Source organism: Neolamprologus multifasciatus, chromosome 7, assembly GCF_963576455.1.
Source record: "Neolamprologus multifasciatus chromosome 7, fNeoMul1.2, whole genome shotgun sequence".
NCBI classification, from domain to species: domain Eukaryota; kingdom Metazoa; phylum Chordata; class Actinopteri; order Cichliformes; family Cichlidae; genus Neolamprologus; species Neolamprologus multifasciatus.
In genome coordinates this window covers 25,698,908-25,709,631 of record NC_140445.1, presented here as the reverse complement: position 1 = coordinate 25,709,631, position 10,724 = coordinate 25,698,908, and positions in this window count along the sequence as shown.

Genomic DNA, 10,724 nt, shown 5'->3' with positions numbered 1-10,724 from the left:
GTCAGCCATGGTTTCTTGACATTATCAGTACAAGTTGCATTGTTATCTGTAGACAATATCGACACCTATGTATTTGCATAAACTGCAAAAGGAAACCTCCTTCTTCCGTAAGATCTTTAACCTGGTCATACCTGGAGTATATAATGAAATCTAACCAGTGAATGTAAAAGACAGTTAACCTGGAACATCAGCTAACAACAGCTAATGGGGGGGGGGGGGGGGGGGGGGGGCCCACTATCACTGTCACTGGTCAGAAGTGACTTTCTCTGACTCACTGATCTGTATCAGGCTCTTTTCAAAATGTTTTACAGCCTCTTCCAGAATAATGAATGCTTCTCACCGTGCATTGACAGCTGAGGTAAACAGTGAACTGACAGCCTTCAACAGATAGGGGAAAAACTCTGGGACACATCCATTTATCTCCCATGGCTGGCTAAAACACGACTAAACACGACTAAAAATTTGGAGGTCTAAGAAAGCAGATCTCAGCTGACTGCAATCTGCAATCTACATCTAACAGTGAAAATTTTACACTGTAACTTTAAATATTAAAAACATATGCATTTCTTGAGTAAAAAGTTCATGGTTCTGTGTCACTTTGGTTCCAGTCCACATAAATGCACAGTGCTGCTGCTTTAAGTCTTACTAGAGTGACAGCTGTCAAAGTGTGGCCCACAGCTTTTTCATATCTACAGAACGGAAGGAATTGCATCTGCAAGACAACCATATTGTGTCATTTACTGCAAATAATGTTATTTTGGGTCCATGAGAAACTATTATTATAGCAGATCACACTGCAGTAATCTATTAGCACTATAAGGGGAACTTTTGCTCTCCCTAAAGCAGATTTGGGTAATTAATTTTCCCAAGGGGCTACATTAAAAACTAGTTCTGTTGTGGAGGACCTGCATATATTAATTGTATCACTTTATAAGCTTATTGGCCCTTCACAACAGTCCCAGGTTCTTATGTGACACCGTTACATTGGCCACCACCACTCTAAAGGATACACGGCTTTTAAATGTTTAAACTCTTTCACAGGAGTATCAAATTGGGATTGTGCTGATTTGGTGTGTAATCTTTCTGTTGACTTTACTTTATGTAGGCTTTAAATAGAGCTGACTATAGTTTATAGTTTTCTGCTTCACACTGTACAGCAGCTGTAATCTATTCTGCCTATACAAGATAATGGTATAAAAAAATATTTCTTGAATAATACTATAAGTATGCCATAAGCTGTTTCATATCTGGATGCTCTTTTACAAATATGACAGTGACATACAGTATTTGGAGCTCTGACATATCTGTGTAAATATCAAAGGGGCTCTTCATATGGCAGCCAGTGCAACTGGCAAGTTGACTTCTCAGTCCTAAACATCAGTATGTGTCAAGTTTGTCCAAGTCACTCATATGGAGGCAACAAAATAGAAATGACGGCATGAGGTGGACTGCCAGTTTCTGTCCGTCTCTCATACACACTGAGTGAGTCGGCAATATCCTTTTGCAGCTTGTAAAAAAAAGTGTCCAATGAAGCCAAATCCCTCATATGGAGGCAACGACACAGAAGAGATGAGATCTTTGATGTCTTAGATGCAGACCCAACTGAGGCCACATGTTTCCCAAAGAGATGATTAATGTCTGATAGAACCAAAGAAGGATTAACACAAATGACTGCAGTACATGTCGTGAACTTTCTGCACAACAAACAAGCATGTCGTGTGACATTTGTTTGCATAGTGGTTTGTTTGTCGGTCTCCTCTGAGCTGCTGATGAGTGATGAGGTAACAGGAGCATGTACAGGGAGAAATGTTGTAGTGATTGTCTGTGGTTGTGTGTTACTTCAGAATTAGCTAAGTAATGCACTACCTCTAGTCTAAAATACATACAGAAATCCTTGTTTGGTAAAAACCAGAGAGGTTATATAATAAATAATCAGGTTCAGGTTGTTTCCTTACCAGTTTTTTGGTTCTTTGTACTCAAAGTGCACTACAGCGGTGCCATTGCAGATAAAACATTTAAACTCCACCCATATTATTTTCTACTTGCAGTTTTTACACCTAACAATGAGTAAATATGACTTAATTTTACACCAAGTCCATTGATGTTTGCAGATTTTGAGTTTATAGCTTGATATTCTCTATTTAGCTTTGTATGTGAGCAGCAAAACACAAAGTACTTTCCAGACCTCACAAACGCAGATAGTTTTCTACATCAGCTCAACACATTCTCTAAAAACGTGGCATGATGATAATAAAACAACAAAAAGACTGGATGCTGTCAGCACTGTGTCTTTGATGTGATCTGTCAAGCATCTGTAGTAAGTAAGGCATATCATCAGCAGACCATTAAGCAAGCGTTAGCATTGTGTGTTTTTTAGCCATGTGAGCTGAATGACTGAGACAGCTGAGTAAGCTACTAAGTTAAACCTCTCTTGTCATTAACCACCTGCTGCTCTTATGGACAGGGCTTTTCTTCAGAAACAATCTCTGCAGAGGTTGTATCCTTCATTTCATGCTGTAAGTGTTGTGTAATTTTCCCTCAGCTCAGTTGACTCACCGGGAACATGTGCATTACTGCTGCCTGGAGACATTTTCACACTTACAGCAGGCCTCGAGGGAAACAAGTGTATCCTGCAAATGTACAGGCAAGCTGTAGACTGGTGGAAAATGCTCACTGAGGGTAGAATGCTGTGTGCATTTTTAACAGTTTATTGACAGTATAAAAATGAAAAAATGACTAGTTTTCCCTTGTATGTTAAATATGGACCTGCGAGGCAAGACCACAGAGATTATTTACAGATGTAGTGAAAGAAGGGATGTAGAGGGTTGGTGAGACAGAGTAACCAAGGGATAGGGTAATGGGGTCCAAAAGAAGAAGGGGAAGATGTAATTGCCATTGTTCATTTTTAAATGATAGTTACATACAGAAGTTCAAACACTGATGTCAGCTGGAAAGATGTTATGTAATTTGTCATAACTGTACACTCAAATTTCTAAAAATGACTGCACTAGTGTTAAGACAGTGTGAGCTTGTGTACTTAAAGCAATGAATTTAATTGTCGGCAGCATTACTGGGAGAGTTAATCGACTCATCCAATGTCAAGGCAGCAATTTACATTGAATTAAGTAACATTGAAGACTTAATTTGGTTTAGATGACATATCATGAATATACAGTTAGCAGACACTTCATCAGTTGCATCTTCCTATGCCGAGTTGGACAGTTTTTTGCCTTCATGGCTGATTTAATTGTTCATGGCATAGATTCAACAAAGTGCTAGAAACATTCCTCTGAGATTTTGCTTCATATTGAGATAACATTGCAGCTGTTGTTGCAGCTTTGTGACATTCTGCATTCTCCTACTCAAAGCAACCAGTAGAAGATGGGTACACTGTGGTCATAAATGATCACTAACAGTGTTCTCAGGTGTCCCCTGTTAGCTTGTAGCTGTCTGGCCATTCTCCTCTGACCTCTGACCAAGGAGTTACTGTGCAATTGAACACGTCCTGATGAATTTATGCCTCAAGTAACCTAAAGGCATTAGCTTTCAAGTCATGGGCATTGCAGACAATTCCCATGAGCCAACACTACTTCAGGATAGTGGCCATCTGGAACGGTCGTGTTTTTACATATAGCACCTTGAACTGACAGCCTGACAACTACTCAGCCATTCTCCAGTTGTGGACTTTATAGCTCTGTTGAAGTGGAGCACTCCTATGTTGTCTGAAGACCACTTACCTCAGTCATTTCATATATATTAGAACAAACAACCAATGTGACCGTTTACACACACACACACACACACACACACATATATATGTATATATGTGTGTGTGTGTGTGTGTGTGTGTGTGTGTGTATATATATATATATATATATATATATATATATATATATATATATATATATAACTTCGGTTTCTCTTTTTACATGTTTGACGTATACATGTGAGATTTACTTGTTTAGAGGGCAACAGGGTAATCATAGAAAGTACATTATTGGAGTCCTTAGTCGCTCTCCCACTGAGCCTAAAACAAACACACGTGATTTCATGACTACTCAACCTTTCAGTGGTGGGGATTACAGTGCTCTGTCCCAGTGGGCTGCTGGTTTGAAACCTCATTATATTGTGTCTGGTTATGGATTTAATCTCAGACCTGACATTGACTGGTCCACTGCACCGAGACAAGACTTCCGCTGTCTCAACAGGAGGGGCATGAATATTAGTCTCACATTCAGACATTTTTTCACCTCTTTCCACCAGATGATAGGCAGCTGTTCTTCTGATTTATCAAAGTAACACTTTTACCTAACAAGGACATGTAAAAAAATTTAATAGCATAGTTAAAAAAAAAGAAAAAGAAATCTAATCTTTTATAAAAACGATGCCCATGTCTGTTTAGAAAGTCAAATGCCAAGGAGGTTTGCAGTGAACCCAAGTGTGACATTGGTAAATCAGGCATTCATGGATGGAGGTTAAAGCAGAACAGTAGAGTCAGTGGAGGAGGAGAAAATATTCAGAGCTTTTCCTCTGCAGAAAAAACTTTCACATAAACACAAAAAAGTAACAAAATGCATCTAAAAGCCTTGATGGGCATCTCTTGGTGTCTTAAAGAATACGGCCATCATCTGTTTCTCCGGAGTCTAAGCTGTTTAATGCTCTTAAAGCAAGGATTGTTACTGAAAGTTTGACTGCTAATCCTGAAAAGTCACCTGAGCTCTCAATGGCAGCATCAGTTGTGAATTTTTTGTTTCCACCCAAAGGACTCAGCCTACTAATGCCTGCATCACATGTCATACATCATCTCTCTACTGAATAATTAGTAATCAGTGGAAAAAAAGGAAAGACTGAGAAAATACTGTATTTTGCAAGAAAGATTATGCAACACAATCAAAGTCATGGACAAATCATTTTGTCTTGCTTGTCTTGAACATGAAGTCATATGGATCTTCTATACAAATAACGTATTTCTTTGGTTAACTAACAAACAGTGCAGGTGTTTTTTTGCTCGGATTGAATGCATACACACAATTTCACATTACCAAACTTGTATTGTGAGTCTAACCAGAATCTCATAGAAGTGAAACAGAAATTGAGAAATTTCACCATGACTGCTGACTTTTTTTAGTTTTTATGACTGAGACCGACTGAGCTTTTTTCATCTTACTGTCACTCTCCAGTTTTCCATCCTCCCTAAAAGGGTCTGTTTTTCCACTCTTAGGAACTTTTTGTTTTCCTTGCTGGCAGTGAATTTTATCAATTTTTCTGTATTACTGTAGCAGACAGAATTGAAAATGCTTGTCAGGGGCAAGTCATGAATTATGTTCCCCTCTGGTGAGTGGTTGAGGTAAATTTCTGTCTGTGTGCACGTGTTTACCAATCAGGATTGTTGTGGGTCTTCAGTGATTTGGTCACGTCTCTGCAACCTGCAGACAGAGGGAGCCCGGACCCTGTGTTTTGTGGACATCTGTGGCACAGGGCTGGAAATGCTCATTTGGAAAAATGCAAAATAAGTTAGATAACGCTCTTTGACTGAAATCAGACTTATCGCTGAGATGCATTGTTATACAGCTGCTCCCCATTTATTTTGATGCTAAAATGTAAAACAGCAAGTGCATATTTGAAATGAGCTTCAAAGTTATCTGGATTAATAATAGTTTAACAGCTTTGTTTGGCTGTGTGCAGCCTATTAAAGGCTTCTAAGAGCTGCTGTCACTTCAGCATGTGAGGACCAGCAGGTCATGCCAGTTAACTCGGTAGGAAAGAATGACCCAAATTCTTTTTACATTGCCTGGATTTCAGGCCATCTCCAGCCTTGTATGTTGCTTTTGTCTCTTTTCTATATACATATTTTTCATGTCCCTAAAGGGTTACAACAGCATTGTTTGGAAGTGGTGTCAAACTGCCAGCCTTAGTGAATTCAAAGATACTGGCATACACACCTGTTCCACTGTAAACCCAGCAGATGCGGTGGCCAGTGTGGTGGTAAATCTGTCAGTGCGTCTGGCATCATATACGTCTGTCTGAAACTTCTAGCATATCCAGCCACTAGCGTGAAATCAAGAGCAGTCTGCTTGGGGAAATGATGCAGATGATAGAGAATTCGCAATCTTGTGAATTTTTTTTTTAATCTACAAAGTTACCGTTTGTGAACTCAGATCCAAAAGTAGGAAGCAACCGTTTGATCTCAGGTGTAAGTGAATACAATGGGTTATTCATGCTGAAACATGGCATTATTATTATAATCATTACTATTATTTCTCATTTAATCCCATGATTGACACTGCAACTTTTATACAGTGTTTACAGATGCATCTATAAGAATATAAGGATCTACAGGCAATTTTTTACGGAGTTCCCCAGTTTCAGAGGTTGAAATTCACAATTGCCCGACAAACCAAATGCAGCCTGGTGAGGCTAGTTCCCCCAATGACTGTGGGGAAATAATTATTTGATCCCATGCTGAATTTGTAAGTTTGCTGACTTACAAAAAAAAATAAACTAGACTAAGTCTGTCATAAATTGGTTCATTTCTTTGTAAGTGAGGAAACTTTGAAATTCAGTGGGAGATCAAATACTTTATCTGTCCACTGTATTCCATGACAAATTAAGAAGATAAAAAGATCTGGAGCTGATTCCAAGTACTGAACTTGCATTTGGTTTCTGTTCACTGGAAATCTCAGTTTGAGGTCCACATAGATGTTGATGCAAGTGAAGGAGGCCATCGTTAGGCTGAAAAAATAAACCTATCTGAGAGATAACAAAAATGTTAAGAGTGGCCAAATCAACAATCTGGTACATTCTTAAAAAGAAGGAAGGCACTGGCCAGCTCAACAACACCAAAAAGATCTGCAAGTGTGATCACACAGTGCAGTTTATAGCAAGATGTGAAGACACTACTGAGGGTTGTACTCTCTGGTCAGATTTAGTCAAATGCTGCAAAACTGACCTCACAGTGAAAACGAGTAGTGAGCCAAAAGCAGCCCAAGAGTTTCTCAAGTTAAGTCAGTCACAACTCAACAGAGCATGCTTTTGAGTTACTGAGGAGAAATGACCAGTCACAGTCACATTTACACCTATGGGTAATTTACAATCTCAAATTAATCTAACCCCACTAACTGCATGTCTTTGGACTGTGGGAGGAAGTCAGAGTACTCAGAACTGCAGGGTCAAAACTATAAGAACTGTATTTCTGCACATAACACATGTGCACATCTGGCTTGCCCTTTTCTGTCCCAGATCATTGTATTTGACACCACACACAAAGAATGTCATTTGAAAACAACTTATTTGTGTAATAATACTGTAATAGTCTCTTTTCTTATTTGAAAGGTAGAGGCTGAATATTGTTTTGGCAATATGTGGCATTTGATGTAGACGGTGATGTAACATTTCATCACATACTGACCATAAATACAGGTGTATGGTCCCTTCCTTACCTGCTAGGAAGATGAAGTCACCCTGCTGCTATTTTTCTTTCTTTCATCTTTTACTTTAGTCACTCAACAAGATACTTTTGTGCTCAGGTAGTTATTTGATGAGTGCTTTTTAGTTGTGACTGCGCACTTATTTCCACAAACACGAACTAAGAAGGATGAGAAGTGATACTGGGCAATGAGCTGAAGCTTTGGGGATGTCAGCTCTCGGGGCTATTTGTGCTAAGAGGGGGAGTATCGAGATGAGTGGGTGGGCTGTGATATATGAAACAGCGAATGATGTCATGGCAGCAATTTGTCTGGGAGATAAAGACAAGTGGTGAAGCTCTTACCAAAGAAAGATGTGGGGAGAGAGAGAGAGAGGTTAAATGACAAATACATCACCACTGAGATACATTGTAAGATAACCTCAAGTCAATACTTTATAGGCCGAGAGGGAAAATCCATGTTTTAGAAAACCCGATACAAAGATGGTTTTAGTTTTCTGGGTTTATTTTTCTGCTTATAATCCGTGTGTTTGTTAATAACGTCATCGCTATTAATAATTTTTGTCCTCCAGTGTTGTATATGGAGACATGTCATCAGTGCTCTGCAGATAATGCCGCTGCCCAAGTGCTTTTCAAACTGTTGCAACACTACAGCACGCTCCTGCATTTCTTCGTTTGCAGAGCAGAGAGTTCTTGTAAAAGTCCAGCTGTGAAGACAAATTCCAAAGCTTCCAGGAAAAATGCTATCAGACAGCATAAGCCGAAATAACACTGCTGATTAATCATTTACTAACAGACTCTGACGTCGCCTCATAAGAGAGACATCCAAAGGCTAAGGCATTACTCACACCGCCTGGTGTTTCTGGTAACACACACATACACGCACACATACATGCATGACATCCATGAAGGAGCGCACAGAGCAACAATAACACCACTTTCGAGCTTGTACGTGTGTGCGCGCCGCTCTCAGGCTCTTTTGGCCTGTTACCTGACTGTAGCTCGCACACCAAGTTTGGTTTGTAATTCAAACCTAAGCAAATCTCCAGCAGGTGACAGAGACAGAGAGCGCAACGTGGACAAGACACTGATTTGAGGTGGGCTTTTGTTTTTTTCCCCCGGTGAGAAATAAACTTCAGCCAGATAAACGGTGATTAATTTAACTGATCAGAAACACATGCTTAAGCTGCCGTAAGCCTCTGATGAGAAGTGAAACGAAGGGCTAGATACTCTAGATGCAATTCATTACTGAATATACATCTAAATTCATTCCCTGATTGACATGAGCGGATCAAAGCAGCGCCGTATCTGCAGATTGGATTACCTGACTTACATTAATGATGATTGTTTTTTACAGCAAGACAAAGGAGAAAAGGTAGGAGCTAATAAACAGCAGAATTTGATATCTCTGCCTCGGTAATCCTTTGTCTGATGACATTATTTTCATGCTGGTGTTTCCCACATTCCAGTAAACCAGAACATATGTATGTGGTGTTGTTTGTTTGTGCTTGTAATTAAAGACCTGTCACTTAGCGACTTATAGGCCAAGACACACACAAAGGGAATGTCTGTTCAATAATAAAACTAAATGAATCACTGTAATTATTGTCAGACGGGGGCTGGAAGGAAGCACCTCAGAGGCATAGACTGTACTGTCATAAAGCCATTGGCACTGCTTTAGTATCAAAGCTCACTCCAGTAGTGGAGTGTGAATGTGTGTGTGGAGAAGCGCAGGTATCAAGGAAATACAGTCGAGTTTTGAAATACTTGTATAAAATAAAGACATAGTGCAAAAAACTCAATATTTAGGTTAATAAAAATAATTAGCCATGAAAAGAAAATCTGAGACAAGCTGAGTCATTCTGAAGGAAAGATGGGGATCAGGTCAGCACACTGAGGACAACAGTAGTGGAGACCATGGTTTTGACCAAAAGTGTACAATGAACTAATGGTAATCTTATTGCCTTTGCAATGGTTGCTTTAGATATGGAGACCAGGTTTGCTACCACTCACAGCCATCTTCAAAGCAACTTTGGTATGCCATGATGGTAATAAAACAGCAATAAGATGAAGTCATTGGAGAGACCCAAACAGACGTGGAGAAGATCTGTCGAGAGCAAAGTGAAGGCCACCGGAATGATGTAGACCCAGCTGAAGAGAACGGCCCAGAACAGAGTCCGTTGGCGTGGTGTTGTTGCGGACCGATGCTCCACTAGGAGTCGACAGGAAAATTGACTGATTGAAGATGAAGTCATCTGCTCTCTGCTTGCAGTTGAATGGGGTCAGACTGGCAATTGGAATGCAATCTATTTACAGTAATGCAGTAATTAACAGATAAACTGGCAAAAAAACACAAATCTCTTTTCCTCTAGATACACAGAAATTCACATTAACTACTTAAATTCAGAGTCCAGCCACAACTTCATAAATCTGAATTCCTCCGTGAACAGTGATGTAGTTACGGCCTTGCTTTTATATCAAAGGATAACAGAATACAACTAGCCGAGTCGAGTCTTCGACCACAAAGAGACACCTCACAGATGATTTTCACTCACCAGCACACACTGACTCAGACTCATTCCCAGTCTGTCTGTGTTGATAATTTAGATGGCAGTTACCTGCAAACCTTTACCAGTCTGACAGAGTCAGACAAGTCACAGGTTGAAAAGTTGTGGAGCTTGTTGTGCACTTAATCTCTGGGTAACCAGTTGATGGTCTGGTCAGTGGAACTACTTGCTATTGGACCAAAAATAAATTCTGTCCAATCACCCCGAAACCACCAGTTTTTCCTAGTAACACGGAGATTGCTGTCCTATTTTTACTCTGATGTGACTGAGCGATTAAGGAGTGTGTGGGCAAAACTGTAAACAGTTGGAGGTTTTGATTATCTACATGAAAACATAATCAATGATTACAGTCAGTAATAAAATAAACAATGGGAATGGCCTAAGCCAAAAGCCATGATTAAATGGCAGTGATCTTCAGTGCCTCAGGTTACACTGCATAAAGCACATTAAACTATCTAACTATCTATCATGCAAATAAAAAATTAAATTAAATATTAAATTACAAGTCTCTGAATACCTTATTAGTAATCAGTGATATACATATGCAGGTTCTAGACCAAGCTCCATTAGCTTTCATTTCAGCAAGACAATACCAAAGCACATTTTGCTCACATCCCAACAGCATGGCTTCATAGTGGTGGACTGGCCTACCTATAGTCCAGTTCTACTAGCTATTAGAAATATTTTGAGCATTATGTAACAGGAAACAAGGAGCAGGGGGGATGCGACATGAT